The sequence below is a fragment of the Cervus elaphus genome, chromosome 9 (assembly GCF_910594005.1).
Source record: "Cervus elaphus chromosome 9, mCerEla1.1, whole genome shotgun sequence".
Taxonomy (NCBI): Eukaryota; Metazoa; Chordata; class Mammalia; order Artiodactyla; family Cervidae; genus Cervus; species Cervus elaphus.
Window position 1 is genome coordinate 29372188 of NC_057823.1, and position 17902 is coordinate 29390089.

Sequence of the window (17902 nt, forward strand, 5' to 3'; positions counted from 1 at the left end):
AGGGCAAGTGGAGAAAGGGGCGACAGAAGATGAGATGGTTGGATGGTATCACTGACTCGAAGGACATGAGTTTGAGCAAACTCCAGGAGACAGTGATAGACAGGAAGGCCTGGCGTGCTGCGGTTCATGGGGTTACAGAGAGTCTGACATGACTTAGCAATGAACAACAACAAAAATCCTTTTAAAGTCTTTATTGAATTTTGCTACAACACTCATTCTGATTTTGTGCTTTGGCTTCTTGGTCCCATCCGAGAAACATCTTGGCTTCCCAACAAAGGATCAAACCCGAACCGTTACCTGCACTGGGAGGTAACCCCATGGACTGCAGCACACCAGGCCTCCCTGTCCATCACCAACTCCCAGAGCTTACCCAGACTCATGTGCATTGAGTCGGTGATGCCATCCAACCATCTCATCCTCATCCTCTGTCATCCGCTTCTCCTCCCACCTTCAATCTTTCCCAGCATCAGGGTCTTTTCCAATGAGTCAGTTCTTCTCATCAGGTGACCAAAGTATTGGAGCTTCAGCTTAAGCATCAGTCCTTCCAATGAATATTCAGGACTGATTTCCCATAGGATGGACTGGTTGGATCTCCTTGCAGTCCAAGGGACTCTCAAGAGTCTTCTCCAACGCCACAGTTCAAAAGCATCAATTCTTCAGTGCTCAGCTTTCTTTATAGTCCAACTGTCACTTCCATACATGACTGGAAAAATCATAACCTTGACTAGATGGACCTTTGTTGGCAAAGTAATGTCTCTGCTTTTTTATATGCTGTCTAGGTTGGTCACAGTTCTTCCAAGGAACAAGCGTCTTTCAATTTCATGCAGTCACCATCTGCAGTGATTTTGGAGCCCCCAAAAATAAAGTCTGCCACTGTTTCCCATCTATTTCCCATGAGGTGATGGGACCGGATGCCATGATCTTAGTTTTATGAATGTTGAGCTTTAAGCCAACTTTTTCACTCTCCTCTTCCACTTTCATCAAGAGGCGCTTTAGTTCTTCACTTTCTGCCATAAGGGTGGTGTCATCTACATATCTGAGGTTATTGGTATTTCTCCTGGCAATCTTGATTCCAGCTTGTGCTTCTTCCAGCCCAGCATTTCTCATGATGTACTCTGCATATAGGTTAAATAAGCAGAGTGATAGTATACAGTCTTGGCGTACTCCTTTTCCTATTTGGAACCAGTCTGTTGTTTCATGTCCAGCTCTAACTGTTGCTTCCTGACCTGCATACAGATTTCTCAGGAAGCAGGTCAGGTGGTCTGGTATTCCCATCTCTTTCAGAATTTTCCACAGTTTGTTGTGATCCTGGTAGGCTACAGTCCATGGGGTCGCGAAGAGTCCTACACGACTGCGCAACTTCACTTTCACTTTCACTTTCATACAGTCAAAGGTTTTGGCATAGTCAATAAAGCAGAAGTAGATGTTTTTCTGGAACTCTCTTGCTTTTTCTATGATCCAGTGGATGTTGGCAATTTGATCTCTGGTTCCTCTGCCTTTTCTAAATCCAGCTTTAACATCTGGAAGTTCGTGTTCACGTACTGTTGAAGCCTGGCTTGGAGAATTTTGAGCATTACTTTGCTAGCATGTGAGATGAGTGCAATTGTGCAGTAGTTTGAGCGTTCTTTGGCATTGCCTTTCTTTGGGATTGGAATGAAAACTGACCTTTTCCAGTCCTGTGGCCAATGCTGAGTTTTCCAAATTTGCTGGCATATTGCGTGCAGCACTTTCACAGCATCATCTTTTAGGATTTGAAATAGATCCACTGGAATTCTATCACCTCCACTAGCTTTGTTCATAGTGATGCTTCTTAAGGCCCATTTGACTTCGCATTCCAGAATGTCTGACTCTAGGTGAGTGATCACACCATTGTGATTATCTGGGTCATGAAGATCTTTTTTGTATACTTCTCTGTATTCTTGCCACGTCTTCTTAATATCTTCTGTTTCTATTAGGTCCATACCATTTCTTTCAATTAATAAATTTAAAAAATAATAATAAAATGCATATATACATATATATATCATACATATATATGTGTGTATTTTGACACATTGTATGGCTTGAGGGATCTTAGATCCCTAATCAGGGATTGAACCTGGATCTTGGCAGTGAAAGCTCAGAGTCCTGACTACTGGACTGCCAGGGAACTCCCTAAAATGCATATTTTAAAAATTGAGTGTGGTATGCTAAGAATGAGAAAGAAAACCATAGATGTATCACCTGTCCCAAATATCAAATACAGATACAAAAATGTAACATGTGTATCACATATTAGCAAGGACAAGGTGAATGTGAAGTGTGGAAATTTGGTAGAATTGCACAACTGTACATTAGGATTAAATTAATGCTCTGGGACTTCCCTGGTGGTCCAGTGGTTGACTCCACACTTTCAATGTGGGAGCCACAGGTTCAATCCCTAGTCAGAGAACTAAGATTCCATGTGTCACTCCGTGCAGCCAAAAAAAATTTTTTTTTCTGTCTTGGTTTACCACCAATATACTATTTCACTTCCCATTTGTCTTTTAAAGCTGTAAAAATGGTTTAGTTTTAAGAGTTAAGCAGTTGCCCTGGAGAAGGGAAAGGCTACCCACTCCAGTATTCTGGCCTAGAGAATTCCATGGACTGTATATCCATGGGGTCGCAAAGAGTCGAACACAACTGAGCGATTTTCACTTTCATTAAGCAGTTGAAGATCTGGATGCCAGATCTGTTTCTGTCATTGGGGCAGGGCCAAGAAAGAATGTGGAGACCACTTGGAGACTACTTTAGAGATAGAGGTGCCCTGCGTGCTCAGTCATGTCCAACTCTTTGCAACCCCATGGACTATAGCCCGCCAGGCTCCTCTGTTCATTGAATTTTGCCGGTAAGAATACTGGAGCAGGTTGCCATTTCCTCCCCCAAAGATCTTCCTGACCCAGGTATCCAACCAGTCTCTCTTGCATCTCCTGCGTCTTCTGCATTGGCAGGTGGATTCTTCACCTCTAGCGCCACCTGGGAAGCCCACTTTAGAGGTAGAGTAGGCTGATTTGACCAATCACTGGACAAATAAAACTGAGAATATTGGGGGACCAATGAAGATATTGGGGTTTGGGGAAGTAAAGGCAGGACAAGAGACAGGCATACCCAAGTGTGCATCCTTCTCAGGCACTATATGACCTCTAGCAATTAACATCTCTCAACTTCTGCTTCCTCATCTGTAAAAAGCAGAGAAAACTACCCTATAGGGATGTTGGACTAAATGAATATGTTAATGTATCTAAAGTATATCTGTTACGTAGGCAATGCTTAGTAAATATTTTTCCTTTCCCTTCCTCAAAAACAGGTATCAGGATATTAACTTCTCAGTTTTGAAAACTATTTAATTTGGCATATAAAGCACTATACCAGCACTGAGAAAAATCTGCACCTGCTACAATACCACATTTTCAAAATGTAAACTGTTAAACTTTGTCATGCTTACTAATGTGTATCTTGACATAAAGTCAATAATTGTACAAATATTGAATAGTACATATAATATGGTTGACTTACTATAACTTCATTTCATTTAGTAAACTTCCAGTGAATATCATTATGGCCAGTGTAAAAGAAATTACGAAATGATCAAGCCACAATCCCCGCCCCACAGAAACTGCCAGTGTCCAAGGGGAGAGGTCCACGTCAGTACCTCTGATATATGCTCTGCTGAATCTTCTGACAGTTGTCCACAAGCCAGCTTCTCTCCAAACACAAGATGCTATGGTATTGAGTTTGAACTTCATAGCCGGTTTTATCATTTTACAGATTATCTTTCAGACATCCAGGCACAGTTTGATTAGTTTAGATTGATTTTTGTAATAGAAAGAACAAATCACTCTCAGTTGTTCTCAGAATATGAAGGCACATCTCCTTATTGCAAAAGATGGAAAGAAATAAAGTCTATTTTTCTTAGATACATATAACATTTAAATTTAGATTTTTCCCTTTGTATGTTTCTTCACCACTTCCACATTCTGAAGAGGGAAAAAAAATAAAAGTGCATGCTTTCTGCCTGCCCAAAAGATACTGCCTGCTGGACCAAAAAAAAAAAAGCTGGTATTAAGGGTGCAGCCATCTGCTTGCCACTGGCTCTGGGTGAGCCAAGAAAAGCTAATTAACACCTCGGCCCTTCCTCCTGGTGACCTTCCCTTCCCTCTCATACCAGTTTCTCTCCACATCCTCTGACTAGGGGAGGTTAGAGACATTTGCCTGTCCTAGGAAGAGACAAGAACAGACTTCAGCAGAATTCTGGGCCATGCATTTCTAAAATTTGAAAGGAAATTACGCAAATTACCTCCCCCACTCACACCAACAATGCTGTCTTTCATGGATGAAACCTTAAAACATCTTTTTTCCCTGTCCAAGGAAATTGGTAGGTCTGGAATCCAATCTACTTTGTAATGGACAATTGTTGGTCTGACAATTGTCTGATAGTACCTAATTCCCACACTGAGTCTCTCTCGTGAATTTTTAGGGGCAATTAGTTTTAATGGCAGAGATAGAAACAAAATCACTGAGTAAATATAGTATCATTCACCATAAAGCCACAGGAAATGATGAGAGGGTACATTCAATGTGAAACAGCAGGGACAGCCCAAATGTCATTACTCATTAAAAAGATGTCAGATAAATAGGACATCAGTGAAGCAGATTAAGATTTTGAGACTTTAAAGAATAAATAGAATGAGTCTTCTAACTAGTCAATAAACACATGCTAGCTATTAACATGCAAGAAATATGATTCTATTTACCTAGGAAATAATGCAATCTGGATAAATTGATGTTTCACTAATAAAAATCTTTGTTAACTTTGGATCTGGTTACAAAATAATATTTTTTCTTCTTGTTCTGACTTACTTTTTCTCTTTTTCTACCTTGTAGTAATACAAGGTATGTACTTTTTGTTAAAAAAAAAAGAAAAAGAAAATCTAACTCTTCCAGTTTAAAAGAAGAAACACAATAGAAAACAAACTTTGAAAACTATAAAACCATAAATATTGGGTCAGAATGAGAATCTGACAAGAATCTTGGAAAAAAGCTGTAGTTAAGTTTACTATAAAAAGACTTGGTCCATAGTTATATTTCAACACAGCAATGTATATTTGAAAAAGACAAAAATACTGCGAGATTTTGATGTCAGAATTTTTACCTTTTTTTTAAAAGAAATTGCCCAAATGTGCATTTTTAACAACAGAAGGAAAGGGAGGCCAACAAACCAGTTTAGAGTATTTTTCAAAGTCAGATAAAATTACACTGTGACTCAGATCTGTACAGAACACCAGATGCTTCCTACCTGTAGGGAACATCTGTAATTTTTTTGGTTGTTCACTCCGAACTGTCTTTCTATGTTTGGGGAATTCCTCAGCATTTGAGTCTTAGCAAGAGACAGGGTCTGCCTTCCACTATAGAAGCTAAGAAAGCCAGCCAGCCTTTTTTTTTTTTTCAGGCCTAGGTTTAGCCAATGAGATGCAGCAGATCCAGAATTTGACCCAAAGCATTGCAAGACAGGAGAATCCATTCTGGTATTGATGTTCAACTTCCTTCCCAAAGGCACTGGGGACAGAGCATGATCCTTCATGCAGGATTTGTGGGGGTGGGGGATAGCAGCTACAGAATCGCCTCTTCCTCGGAACGGTAATGACCTTCCCAGCCACGTTCTGAGTCCCCTGGATGAAGCCTCCTTTGACCTATGACCTCTAGCCTTCCCACCACTCTGGGAGCTATACAGTTTGTTTCCAGTACTTTCCTTCTCTGCTTAAGTCAGAATCACCTTCTGTTTGCTTGTAGTCAAGAACCTTACGGGACATAGAACCTCTGGACTAGTAACTTAGAATTTAAAAGAGAGGAACCAGGGACTGGATTACAATTTCTCTTCTAAGTTATATATGGCTCATGAAAGAGTTGAAGGCAAGCTCATTAGCGATGAGATATGTGCATATTTTCCCTTGTTGTAAGTAGGTGTGTTTGTGTATCCAGGATATACAGAGAAAGACTGGTTTCAGTGGTAGTCTCGAAACAAGGATGGGGAGCCTTACCCCTTTATCTAGGTCCAGGTCTAGATAACTTATACAGCTTACAAAGGCAGGAGTAGAAAACTATAGACATTTTACAAAAACATAAAGCAAAATAATATACATTAAACATATGAAACTGGTTGCCTACAGGAATTGGAAATAGGAGTCAGGGGTGGAGATAAAAGGGAATGGCTGAATAAACTCATGCAGAATGCTGGGCGTATCTGAAGGTGTCTGGCCCACACCTTCAAATGGCCTGGTGCCATTTCTTCTGCCCCTGAGACATCCAGGAGGGAAAGAAACTCCAGCTATGCATCCTTTGGGTTTGAAGATGAGGCTGCCTGATGGTATGAATGGGATTCACCATGAGGCTGGAGCTCCCAGCTCAAACAGGCAGAAGGAAGGGTTGTAAGAAAGAATACCTGGGGTAGGGACGCATAAGAGAGGGTGATAATATTAAACTTTTTTTTTTCCAATTGGAGTATAATTGCTTTACAACGTCGGGTTGGTTTCTGCTGTACAACACGAATCAGTTATCTGTATACATGTATCCCCTCCCTCTTGAGCCTGCCTCCTACCCGACCCCCACCCTACCCTTCTAGGTCACAGAGTGACAAGCTGAGCTCCTACGCTGTATAGCAGCTTCCCGCTGCCTATCTGTTTTATCCATGGTAGTGTATATATGTTAATCTTATCTCCCAATTCGTCCCACCCTCTCCTTCTCCAACCATGTCCACAAGTTGGTTCTCTGTCTGCCTCTCCATTCCTCCTCTGCAAATAGCTTCATTGGTACCATTTTTTCTAGATTCCATATATATGTGTTAATGCATGATATTTTAAACACCACTTTATAAACAAGCTCTTTTAGTCTAGACCTAATTATACCACAGCAAGATTATAAACAGCTCTGTTTAGGGAGATGAAAAAGTTTGGAAATAGGTTGTGGTGCTGGTTGCATAACATCATGAGTGTAATGAATGGTACTGAATTTTACACTGAAAGTGATGAAGTTGGCAAATATTGTTAGATCTATGTCAACACAGTTTAAAAATATTAATTACATACCAAAAGCCATTCAATTGTACACTTCAAATGGGTGAATTGTATCTTATGTGAATTGAATCTCAACAAAGTGGTTTAAAAATTACTCTTTAAGTGTTTAGGGATCTTCGCTTTTAAACATTTGGCACTTGGTGTGAGAACTGCAACCTTTTGGAAACTGAGAAATTGTTACTCCTGTCTAATGAATAACTAGTCACTTCCCTTTCACAGCAAGTTAGATGCATGTGTCTGGGACAATAGTAACACAAACATCTCAAGGTTTGGAATACATCAGGAATTTATCATTGAAAAGAAATAAAATGTAACAAATAAGAATCTAGCAGAGATGGACACACCCACCTAAAAATTGGCAGCACTGGCAGAGGGAAGTTGAGAATATTCAAGTGAAAATGAAAACCACACTTGGCGGTAATTGACTTTTTTTTTTTTTAAATATGTGAGGTTTAAAGGAGAAGTTGCTGGCTGTAGGCCCACAGAATGTAAGAGCATACTTGAAAGCTCCCGGACTGGATCAATCATAGCGGGAAGATCCGAGCTGCGGCAGGAGCCTGGGCCTGCCAAACATCACAGCCGCAGAGGGGTTTCTTTGCCTCCAGACCCGTTCCTGTATCTGCCCTGGACATTCCTATGTCTGTGCCATCAATCACGCTGTTTCCTACACCTGGAATGTCCTTTCCACTGATCAACAGACTTCTCAATCCTACCGATCACTCAAGGGTCAGCCAAAATAGCATTCTTTCCCTTTCCTAGAGCCCAGCTGGAGGGACGCTGCTGAGGCAAACCGAACTGATTTTAGAGCGATGGTTGCAGACACACCTCTCAGATGTTTGACCAGACAGGGGGTAGGGGATGGGGATCAGAAACGTAACGCAACTCTCATCGCCAGAAGGGAGAAGACAGCAAAATGGTATTAAGGGAAAAATACCATCCCTACTGCTAACTACATTCTGTAAGTTTAAACTTCCTAGATCACCTGATGATCTTCTTGAGTACCAAAGAAGTCATTTTAAAAATAATTATTTAAGTAATGAATTCCATTTGAGCTATTTCAAATCCTAAAAGATGATGCTGTGACAGTACTGCACTCAATATGTCAGCAAATTTGGAAAACTCAGCAGTGGCCACAGGGCTGGAAAAGGTTAGTTTTCATTCCAATCCCAAAGAAAGGCAATGCCAAAGAATGCTCAAACTACTGCACAATTGCACTCATCTCACACACTAGTAAAGTAATGCTCAAAATTCTCCAAGCCAGGCTTCAGCAATATGTGAAACGTGAACTTCCAGATGTTAAAAACTGGGTTGAGAAAAGGCAGAGGAACCAGAGATCAAATTGCCAACATCCGCTGAATCATCAAAAAAGCAAGAGAGTTCCAGAAAAACATCTATTTCTGCTTTATTGACTATGCCAAAGCCTTTGACTGCGTGGATCACAATAAACTGGAAAATTCTGAAAGAGATGGGAGTATTAGACCACCTGACCTGCCTCTTGAGAAATCTGTATGCGGGTCAGGAAGCAACAGTTAGAACTGGACATGGAACAACAGACTGGTTCCAAATAGCAGAAGGAGTACGTCAAGGCTGTATATTGTCACCCTGCTTATTTAACTTATATGCAGAGTACATCATGAGAAACACTGGGCTGGAGGAAGCACAAGCTGGAATCAAGATTGCTGGGAGAAATATCAATAACCTCAGATATGCAGATCTCCCTTATGGCAGAAAGTGAAGAAGAACTAAAGCGCCTCTTGATGAAAGTGGAAGAGGAGAGTGAAAAAGTTGGCTTAAAGCTCAACATTCAGAAAACTAGGATCATGGCATCCGGTCCCATCATTTCATGGCAAATAGATGGGGAAACAGTGGAAACAGTGAGAGACTTTATTGTTGGGGGCTTGAAAATCATTGCAGATGGTGATTGCAGCCATGAAATTAAAAGATGCTTACTCCTTAGAAGGAAAGTTGTGCCCAACCTAGGTAGCATATTAAAAAACAGAGACATTACATTGCCAACAAGGTCCGTCTAGTCAAGGCTATGGTTTTTCCAGTGGTCATGAATGGATGTGAGAGTTGAACTATAAAGAAAGTTGAGCACAGAAGAATTGATGCTTTTGAACTGTGGTGTTGGAGAAGACTCTTGAGAGTCCCTTGGACTGCAAGGTGATCCAACCAGTCCTTCCTAAAGGAGATCAGTCCTGGGTGTTCATTGGAAGGACTGATGTTGAAGCTGAAACTCCAATACTTCGGCCACCTGATGTGAAGAACTGACTCATTTGAAAAGACCCTGATGCTGGGAAAGATTGATGGCGGGAGGAGAAGGGGATGATAGAGGATGAGATGGTTGGATGGCATCACCAACTCAGTGGACATGGGTTTGGGTGGGCTCCGGGAGTTGGTGATGGACAGGGCGGCCTAGCATGCTGAGGTTCATGGGGTCGCAAAGAGTTGGACACGACTGAGTGACTGAACTGGACTGAATGGAGTTAGTGGTTTTAACACCTTAATTCAAAGTTATGGACTCTCCTGGGAACTTCCTGGTGATCCAGTGTTTTAAGACTGTGTTGCCAAAACAGGGAACCCAGGTTTGATCCCTGGTCAGGGAACTAGGTTCCATCTGTGGCAACTAAGAGTTCACATGCTGCAATTAAAAATCCCACATGGCGCAACAAAGATCTAAAATCCGCTGTGCCGCATCTAAGACCTGGCACAAGCTGAAGTTATGGCCTCTCTTCACAAACTATTCTTCTATAATTATTATGGGAAAAATGCCTTGGATACACATTTTTTCTCTCCTAGTCTGACATTTAACTTCTGTTGAATTGTTATTCATTGCTCCTTCTGATACCTTCTAAGGCAATGTTTGCATTACCTAGAATAGCTGCTTCCCAATCTTTTAAAAGTCACGCCCATAAAAATTATTTTCTATTTAGGAATACAGAAGCAAAAGCCTGAGTCAACCATATCCCCAGTCCCTCTGCACAGGGAGCATATTTACTTATTCATTTATCTATTCAACCGTCCATCCATCATCCATCCCTCTATTCCCTTTGATCTCTATTCCCCATTGTTTGCAGTCCCATAGGCAACCATTTTGATGCGTTAAATGCATCCTGTCTTCTGTGTTACTATAAAGAGTAGGGTTATCCTGCACGCCTGCATCTTCCACCTGTGTAAGTGACGTCAGGATGCCGCCCTCAATCTGTTTCTTCCTTCATTTCCTCTGGCTTTGGAGACCTACAGCGTTGCTGTGTGCACATCTAGTCCGCTACTCAGGACCTCACGGTGGTCATCTCCTACATCACCATCCCTCCCCAGTGACAGGCACCCTGATTGCATGGATCCCTGTCCCTAAACACCCATCTTAGTGAATACTCTCTTATGTGCCCCCTGAGAGGGAACTGCAGGTCACAGGGTACCTAGACATTCATCACAGTGATGTACCCCATACTGCTCTCTAGACTACTCCCTGTGTTGTGCTAAGTCACTTCAGTGGTGTCCAACTCTTTGCAAGCCCCGGGACTGTAGCCCACCAGGCTCCTCTGTCCATGAGATTCTCCAGGCAAGAGTACTAGAGTGGGTTGCCATGCCCTCCTCCAGGGGATCTTCCTGCCCCAGGGATCGAATCTGGGTCTCTTATGTCTCCTGCGTTGGCAGACAGGGTCCTTACCACTAGCACCACCTGGGAAGCCCTCTAGACTGCCTACGCTCATCTAAAAGCTGGACATAAGGTGTCCTAGAGGCTACAGGGCCACCAGCACTTTGTGTGAAAAGGAGAATATTTGCACAGCACACTGGGGTGAAAAGGTGGCACTGCTCCTTAGAAGAAAACGGGTCCCTGGACTCCTGTGGCCACACCTTGCAGCCTCCCTAAGGGCAGAAGCATCCATATCTCTTAGCCTGTAAGCCCTTTCTAAGCATTTCTCTGCAGCACTGGGCTTCGCTGGTGACTCAGACAGTAAAGAATCTGCCTGCAATGTGGGAGATCCAGGTTTCATTCCTGGGTTGGGAAGATCCCCTGGAGAAGGAAATGGCAACCCACTCCAGTATTCTTGCCTGGAGAATCCCATAAACAGATGAGCCTGGCAGGCTATCGTCTGTGGGGTTGCAAAGAGTCGGACACGACTGAGCAAATCTCTGTCTGTCTCTGCGGCACCACACACATGAGGAAATGCCGGAAGAGGGTACCTCCCTCCCCATCTCCCACTATCTTCTTAAATGTTAAGTCTCAGGATTCTGTGGAATGAGGAACAACTGTTAAATTTCTCAGGGTGGCACTTACTGTACCCGCATCCCCAGTGGCGCAAAGGTGTCTTCGGGGAGCACTCCAGGTCACACCACTAGCAGACATCATCACTTCCGGTGTTCCCTTCCTTGCAGTGCCACTGATGCTACTGCTTACCATCCTGCCACAGTCCTGGACCAAATGTGGTTACTTCCAGCTTAAGGGAGAAGTAAACACTAAGGATAGGATAGTCAGAGCTCCACAGTAGACGGCGTGAGGAGGAGCTGGAATCCAGGCCTGCTTGCCTACAAACCAGTTTCTTTGTATACACCCCCACCCCCTGGAAGATGCTGCAAGAACGAAGGGCAGAAATAAGGCTGTGGGAGAGGGGGAACATTATGTGCAGATCTAGAGACTCCAAGACTGGGCACTGCAGATTCCCAGAACAGCATGGGTCCCTTCCTTTTGCTCTGTTACCCCAGGTTTCTGGTATTTCAGTCTGAGATACAAATATATCAATTCTGTTTGGAATAATCTGATGATCTAAGAATCAGGGCATTTGCTTTGATACATTTCTATTTGGTGTTTTGTTTTCCTTCAGAGGTGTAAATTGAGTGACTAATGTGTTTTCACAGTCTGTGGGTTGAGGTTGACAGAAGGAGTAAATTAGGCATTTTTTTTTTTTCTGTTACTAAATAATGGGAAAAAAAACAAAGTCAATTTTTTTAGAGAACTATAAAAAAAAGTAAATTCCAGCTGATGGGATGATAAGGAGATAAACAGTTCAAGAGATGACATCTTCATTTATTCATGTGAAATATAAGTGCTTGTTGCAGTCCGGAGTGAGGATTTCCAGGACTCCCATTCATATTAAATTCTGGGAGGGTCTTCCATGGTGGCCTGGGTCCCAGTGCAGGGGGCCAGGTTCAATCTCTGATTGGGGAACTAGATCCCACATACTGCAACTAAGAGTTTGCATGCCACCCACATACTGCAACAAAGACCTGGTTCAGTCAAATAAATCACTTCTGGGAGAGAAAGAAACATTTGCCTGTATGTGTCTCTAGAAATGAAGACAACTTATTAATCAGGCAGGAAACTATCTGTGCAGGGCTTACAGTTCGAAGTTTCTAATAACACCAGGAACTGCAGATAGAGGCGGGCTGACACAGTTCCCTTCCTAGGAAAGAAGTGTTCAAATCTAGGGTCATCACAGGCATGCTGAGCTCTTCTCTGGGTTTCCTGAAAAACATTTTGACAGTCTTTTCACCTCAGGACTTGAATTAGATGTATCATACCCAGTATACCATATAGCTATAGGAAACAGACTTAGGATATTCGTGTAAGACAAAAAAAAAAAAAATAGGTCTTTAAACAAGCACAGGCTACCAAACTAGAGACTCCAACAGCCGTATTTATGTGCGTAATATAGGCATTGTTAATTATGGTTTTCCATCTTTATATTTAGAAAGACTGTAGATAGTGTTTTTGGATGTGATGAAGAAGAGTGATGTCAAAATATATGTACATGTGTCTATATACACACACACACACACACATAATAAAGAATAGAAGCCAACTAACATCCATGGCATAGAACAATAAAGATACATTTGAGACCTTTAACATTTTTTTAAATTCTATTTTAAAAGCTAATTAAATAAGCGATCTGTCTTTGATTGTATGTTTATAGTAATTGCAAGTTGTCTGTCTCTCACATATCTCCCACTGCATATTAAGATGCCAGACTCACCCTCTATTTTTCCTTTGGTCCTGCCTCTGACTCATATCACTGCACCAAGCCTTAATTTTTTAAAACCTTGGAAATAGAGTATTAGGAAAAACATAACATTTAATGTGCTCATCGCTGTACTGTGGAAAATAAACAAAGCTTGACTTTAATTGTAACACGAGGTTATTGTATTAAAGTCAATCTGTGGTGGGCAGTGGACCACTCCCCCTCCCCTCCCACCTCCTCCCTCCTCCCTTCTCCTTAAGAACTTCCTTGTGTTCCCAGATGGGTGGGTTCTCCTAAGTCTCATTTCTGGTGCACGGTTCTGTCCTACAAGAATGGCTGACCAGTCCGGAGCAGAACCCTGAGCAAAGAGGGACAACCGGTTTCTCTTCCCCAGGAGGTACCTTTTGACCGAGAAGTGTTTGAAGCAGCAAGCCCTCTAAGGAGAAAGTCCCTGACTGTGTCTGGGTTCACTGAGGTCCCCAGAGATGCCCTGGTCGTGCCACTTCAAGGCTTGCTGCCCACTCTCCCCTGCACTCAAGGTCATTTGACTATCCTCCTACAAGGGCCTCCACCTTTGCGTTTTTTGCTCAAGTTCTCTTTGTTTTTGTTCACTTGTAAGCAGAGAAAACTCTAACACAACACACATGCTTAGTATGTCATTATTTCCATTCTAACATGGAATTTATGGTTTCTGGTAGAATGAAGATCATAGACTTATCTTCTACCTGACACTGTCCGTTATGAAGAACCCCAAACAACCTCAGCTGACATGTTTAGAATTATCTGAAGTAGGCTGAAGCAGTATGGTTAAAGCAGGGTGGCTCAGTGGTAAAGAATTCACCTGCAATGCACACAACATGAGTTTGATCCCTGGGTCAGGAAGATCCCCTGGAGGAGGAAATAGCAACCCACTCCAGTATTCTTGCCTGGAGAATCCCATGGACAGAGGAGCCTGGTGAGTTCCAGTCCATGGGGTTGCAAAAAATCAGACATGACTTAGTGACTAAACAACAACAAAGCAGTATAAGAGAAAATAATTTAAGGAATTTTAGGGAAACGTGGGGTTTATTAATCTGTACACTAACTTTAAAAAAAAGTCCTTTAGACTTTCTTTTAAAATCCCAGCATCACCCAGGAGACTATTTGTGAACCATCATTAAAAGCCATTCAACTTCCTATAATCGAAGGAGAGTCTTCATTTTGGCTTAAGCACCAGGGATAAATGTCTTTGCTGACCTACTCGGGATTTAAAAGTGCTAAGTCATTTTATGGCAATGAGGTTTCAAAAAACTTTAAAAAGCAGGAAACAGAGCAGAACTCTCACCAACACATGCAGACTATAGTTGCAGCCACAAAATACGTAGTATCCCGTTTTGCCACATTCACTGGACTGGATTAGATTGTCTCATAGGTTCAGTTAACTCTGAAAAGTGAAAGTGAAAGTTGCTCAGTCCTGTCCGACTCTTTATGACCCCATGGACTGTATAGTCCATGGAATTCTCCAGGCCAGAATACTGGAGTGGGTAGCCTTTCCCTTCTCCAGGGGATCTTTCCAACCCAAGGATCGAACCCAGGTCTCCCACGTTGCAGAGGGATTCTTTACCAGCTGAGCCATAAGGGAAGCCCTGGGAGAACTTAATAGGTGCATATTGTTTAGTGTGGGAGTGGGCAGTGTAATTAACCCAGAGTCTTTAATTCTTCTCGAGTTCAGATGAAAGCAATCATTTAGGTTTTGTCTAACATTTAGGGTGTGTTTCCAATTACACTAATATCAAAGCAAGCACCTCTGGATTCTTCTTCAGGATCTCTATCATGAAAACTGAGTGTATGGTTCTGTTCCTCCCAGGCCCACCCCCTGCTTCTGGAAGCAGCAATATCTTGCTGAACCTGAAAATCTCTATTGAGGGCACAAGTAGGCATCACAGAACTTATCTGATCTCCGTTTTGCCCCAAAATAAATGGCTTAAACCTGGGGACAGTGTTTGGTAAGGTTGGACATGGTGACTTGAGTTGGAGTTCCAATCTGTCCCTAACTAGAACATCCTTTTATTGACCTTAACCCCCTCCCACCAATTCATTAAGGTTCTTTAATCCTCAAGTAATTGTTTATGAGATAGTAAACGAATTCTTAGGCTTACCTTTTTGTGAAGATGTCTTAAAAGCTCACACCCTCCCTGGCTTAAATGAGAAATTCAAACATGTCCTAGGGATCTTCTGGTTGAGTTCAGAAACAAGTCTAATTGTCAGCCTGAACTGCCAATTCTCATCATGCTGTGAACGAGTCCTTGAGTGTTAGAACATCATCCAATTCATCTTTGCATCCCTTAGCACCTACCATCGTGTGGGCTATTAAGAAGCTCAATAAATAAATATGTGTCAAATGAACATATCCTTTTTATCTTTCCTATTAGAATTGAGTTTTCAGAGGGAGTAAGAACTATATAGACTTAAACTTTAGATTCCACACCATACAGACAAATTTCATGAAGAGGGAAACAACTTAAGACCTACCACAACACATATTTATAGAATTAAAGAAAAAGTAGTAAGTTTGACAAATACAGAGAGATTTCAGTATTCAGTCAAACTGTAGTGCCTGAACAAGGTATTAATGTATTAAAAGACCACTCAAAAACCCAGGACTTTGCACCAGACCAGAGTAGCCCCCAAAGTGAACCCCAGGGTGTTGGGGGAGGGGAATTGGGGGGGAGGAATGGGGACGTGAAGCAAAGTCTCAGGTGAGAGGTGGAACCTGCTGAAATTGCAATGACCGGATGAGAGTCAGCCCCTTCCACCTCCACAGGGCTTCCTAAATAGTCACCACCCCCAGGCTCTTTAAATGGGTGATAGTCAAACCAAAACTGTCATCAAAGCTGTTAGGCTTTTTCCCCTTTTCTTTTTGCACCTAAGGCATAGCAGGGAAAATAAAATGACAATATAAACCATAATAAAATAGTGCCCAAGAAGGAGTGACATTTATCGCCTTTGGCAAGTATCCACTGAACGGTTTAACTCAGCATCTCCTCGGCTCTGTAGTTTGTGTGAGGGTAGGATTGATTGCATTCCTTCTCTGCAGAAGCTTTCACTCATCTGCCTCTGAAAATAACTCTTTATCTGGAGTTTAAGTGAGACCAGGTCTAACGGAATCTCGTATGTGAAATTTTTAAAGTAAGAAAACAAGAGACAAAACCCTAGTACAGCAAGTGCCCCCGGATTGTATACTTTAAAATCATAAACCATGACGTTTATGCTATGTGAATTTCACCTCAATTAGAAAAAAGATGGTCGAGCAGCCACAATTTGCTCTTAGAATCTTTTAGGGTCCTGCAATTTGTCCATCCTGCTTTGTGTCTGTAAAGGGGTGTGATTAGTCCGACTTTTTGCCACCCATGGACTATATAACCTGCCAGGCTCCTCTGTGCACGGGATTCTCCAGGCAAGAATACTGGAATAAGTTGTCATGACCACTTCCAGGGGATCCTCCCAACTCAGGGATGGAACCCAGATTTCCCGCATTGCAGGTGGATTCTTTACGCTCTGAGCCGCCAGAGAATACCTGTAAAGGGATGGACCACACCAAAATGAATTTGGCACTGTGAGAAAGTCCTGGACTCAGAATCTTAAGCTTACAGCCCCAACTCTTCTTCCTCTTGGGGATCTTTTAACCTCTCTCTGCCTTTGTGAAAAAAACAGAACTCCCAGATTGGAAATAGCTGGTCCCTTCGGTCTCCACAAGAAGTAAATTGGTTTATTGACAAGCAAGAGCTGTGCTCGCTTTGGCAGCACATATACTGAAACTAGAGCAGTACACAGAAGGTCAGCACGGCCCCTGCGCGAGCATGACACGCAAGTTCATCAAGTGTTCCATGTTAAAAAAAAGGAAGAATTATTTACATCTTTATTATCTTTCAAAAGAGCTCCTCTCACATTTCATCATCAGTTAAGTCTAGAGCCCCAGTGCTTCTTGCTTCTCTTCTTTTCAAAGCTATGTGTAAGGCCTCCTCAGACAGCCATTTTGCTTTTTTGCATTTCTTTTCCTTGGGGATGGTCTTGATCCCTGTCTTCTGTACAATGTCACGAACCTCTGTCCATAGTTTATCAGGCACTCTGTCTACTAGATCTAGTCCCTTAAATCTCTTTCTCACTTCCAGTGTATAATTGTAAGGGATTTGCTTTAGGTCATACCTGAATGGTCTAGTGGTTTTCCCTACTTTCTTCAGTTTAAGTCTGAGCTTGGCAATAAGTAGCTCATGATCTGAGCCACAGTCAGCTCCCAGTCTTGTTTTTGCTAACTGTATAGAGCTTCTCCACCTTTGGCTGCAAAGAATATAATCAATCTGATTTCGGTGTTGGCCATCTGGTGATGTTCATGTATAGAGTCTTCTCTTGTGTTCTTGGAAGAGGGTGTTTGCTATGACCAGTTCGTTCTCTTGACAAAACTCTATTAGCCTTTGCCCTGCTTCATTCTGTACTCCAGGGCCAAATTTTCCTGTTACTCCAGGTGTTTCTTGAGTTCCTACTTTTGCATTCCAGTCCCCTATAATGAAAAGGACATCTTTTTTGGGTGTTAGTTCTAGAGGGCTTGTAGGTCTTCATAGAACCGTTCAACTTCAGCTTCTTCAGCAATAACGGTCAGGGCATAGACTTGTATTACCATGATATTGAATGGTTTGCCTTGGAGATGAACAGAGATTATTCTGTCGTTTTTGAGGCTGCATCCAAGTACTGCATTTCAGACTGTTTTGTCTACTATGATGGCTACTCCATTACTTCTCAGGGATTCTTGGCGACAGTAGTAGATATAATGGTCATCTGAGTTAAATTCACCCATTCCAGTCCATTTTAGTTTGC

The 17902-nt window shown here is 42.2% G+C and overlaps 1 non-coding gene across 1 annotated transcript; it reads left to right on the forward strand.

Moving 5' to 3' along the window:
• Nucleotides 1–16818: 16818 nt before the first annotated feature.
• LOC122701134 lies at nucleotides 16819–16925 on the forward strand. Its single transcript, XR_006342981.1, has one exon. It is a non-coding gene; the product is annotated as a U6 spliceosomal RNA (small nuclear RNA).
• The last annotated feature ends 977 nt before the right edge of the window (nucleotides 16926–17902 follow it).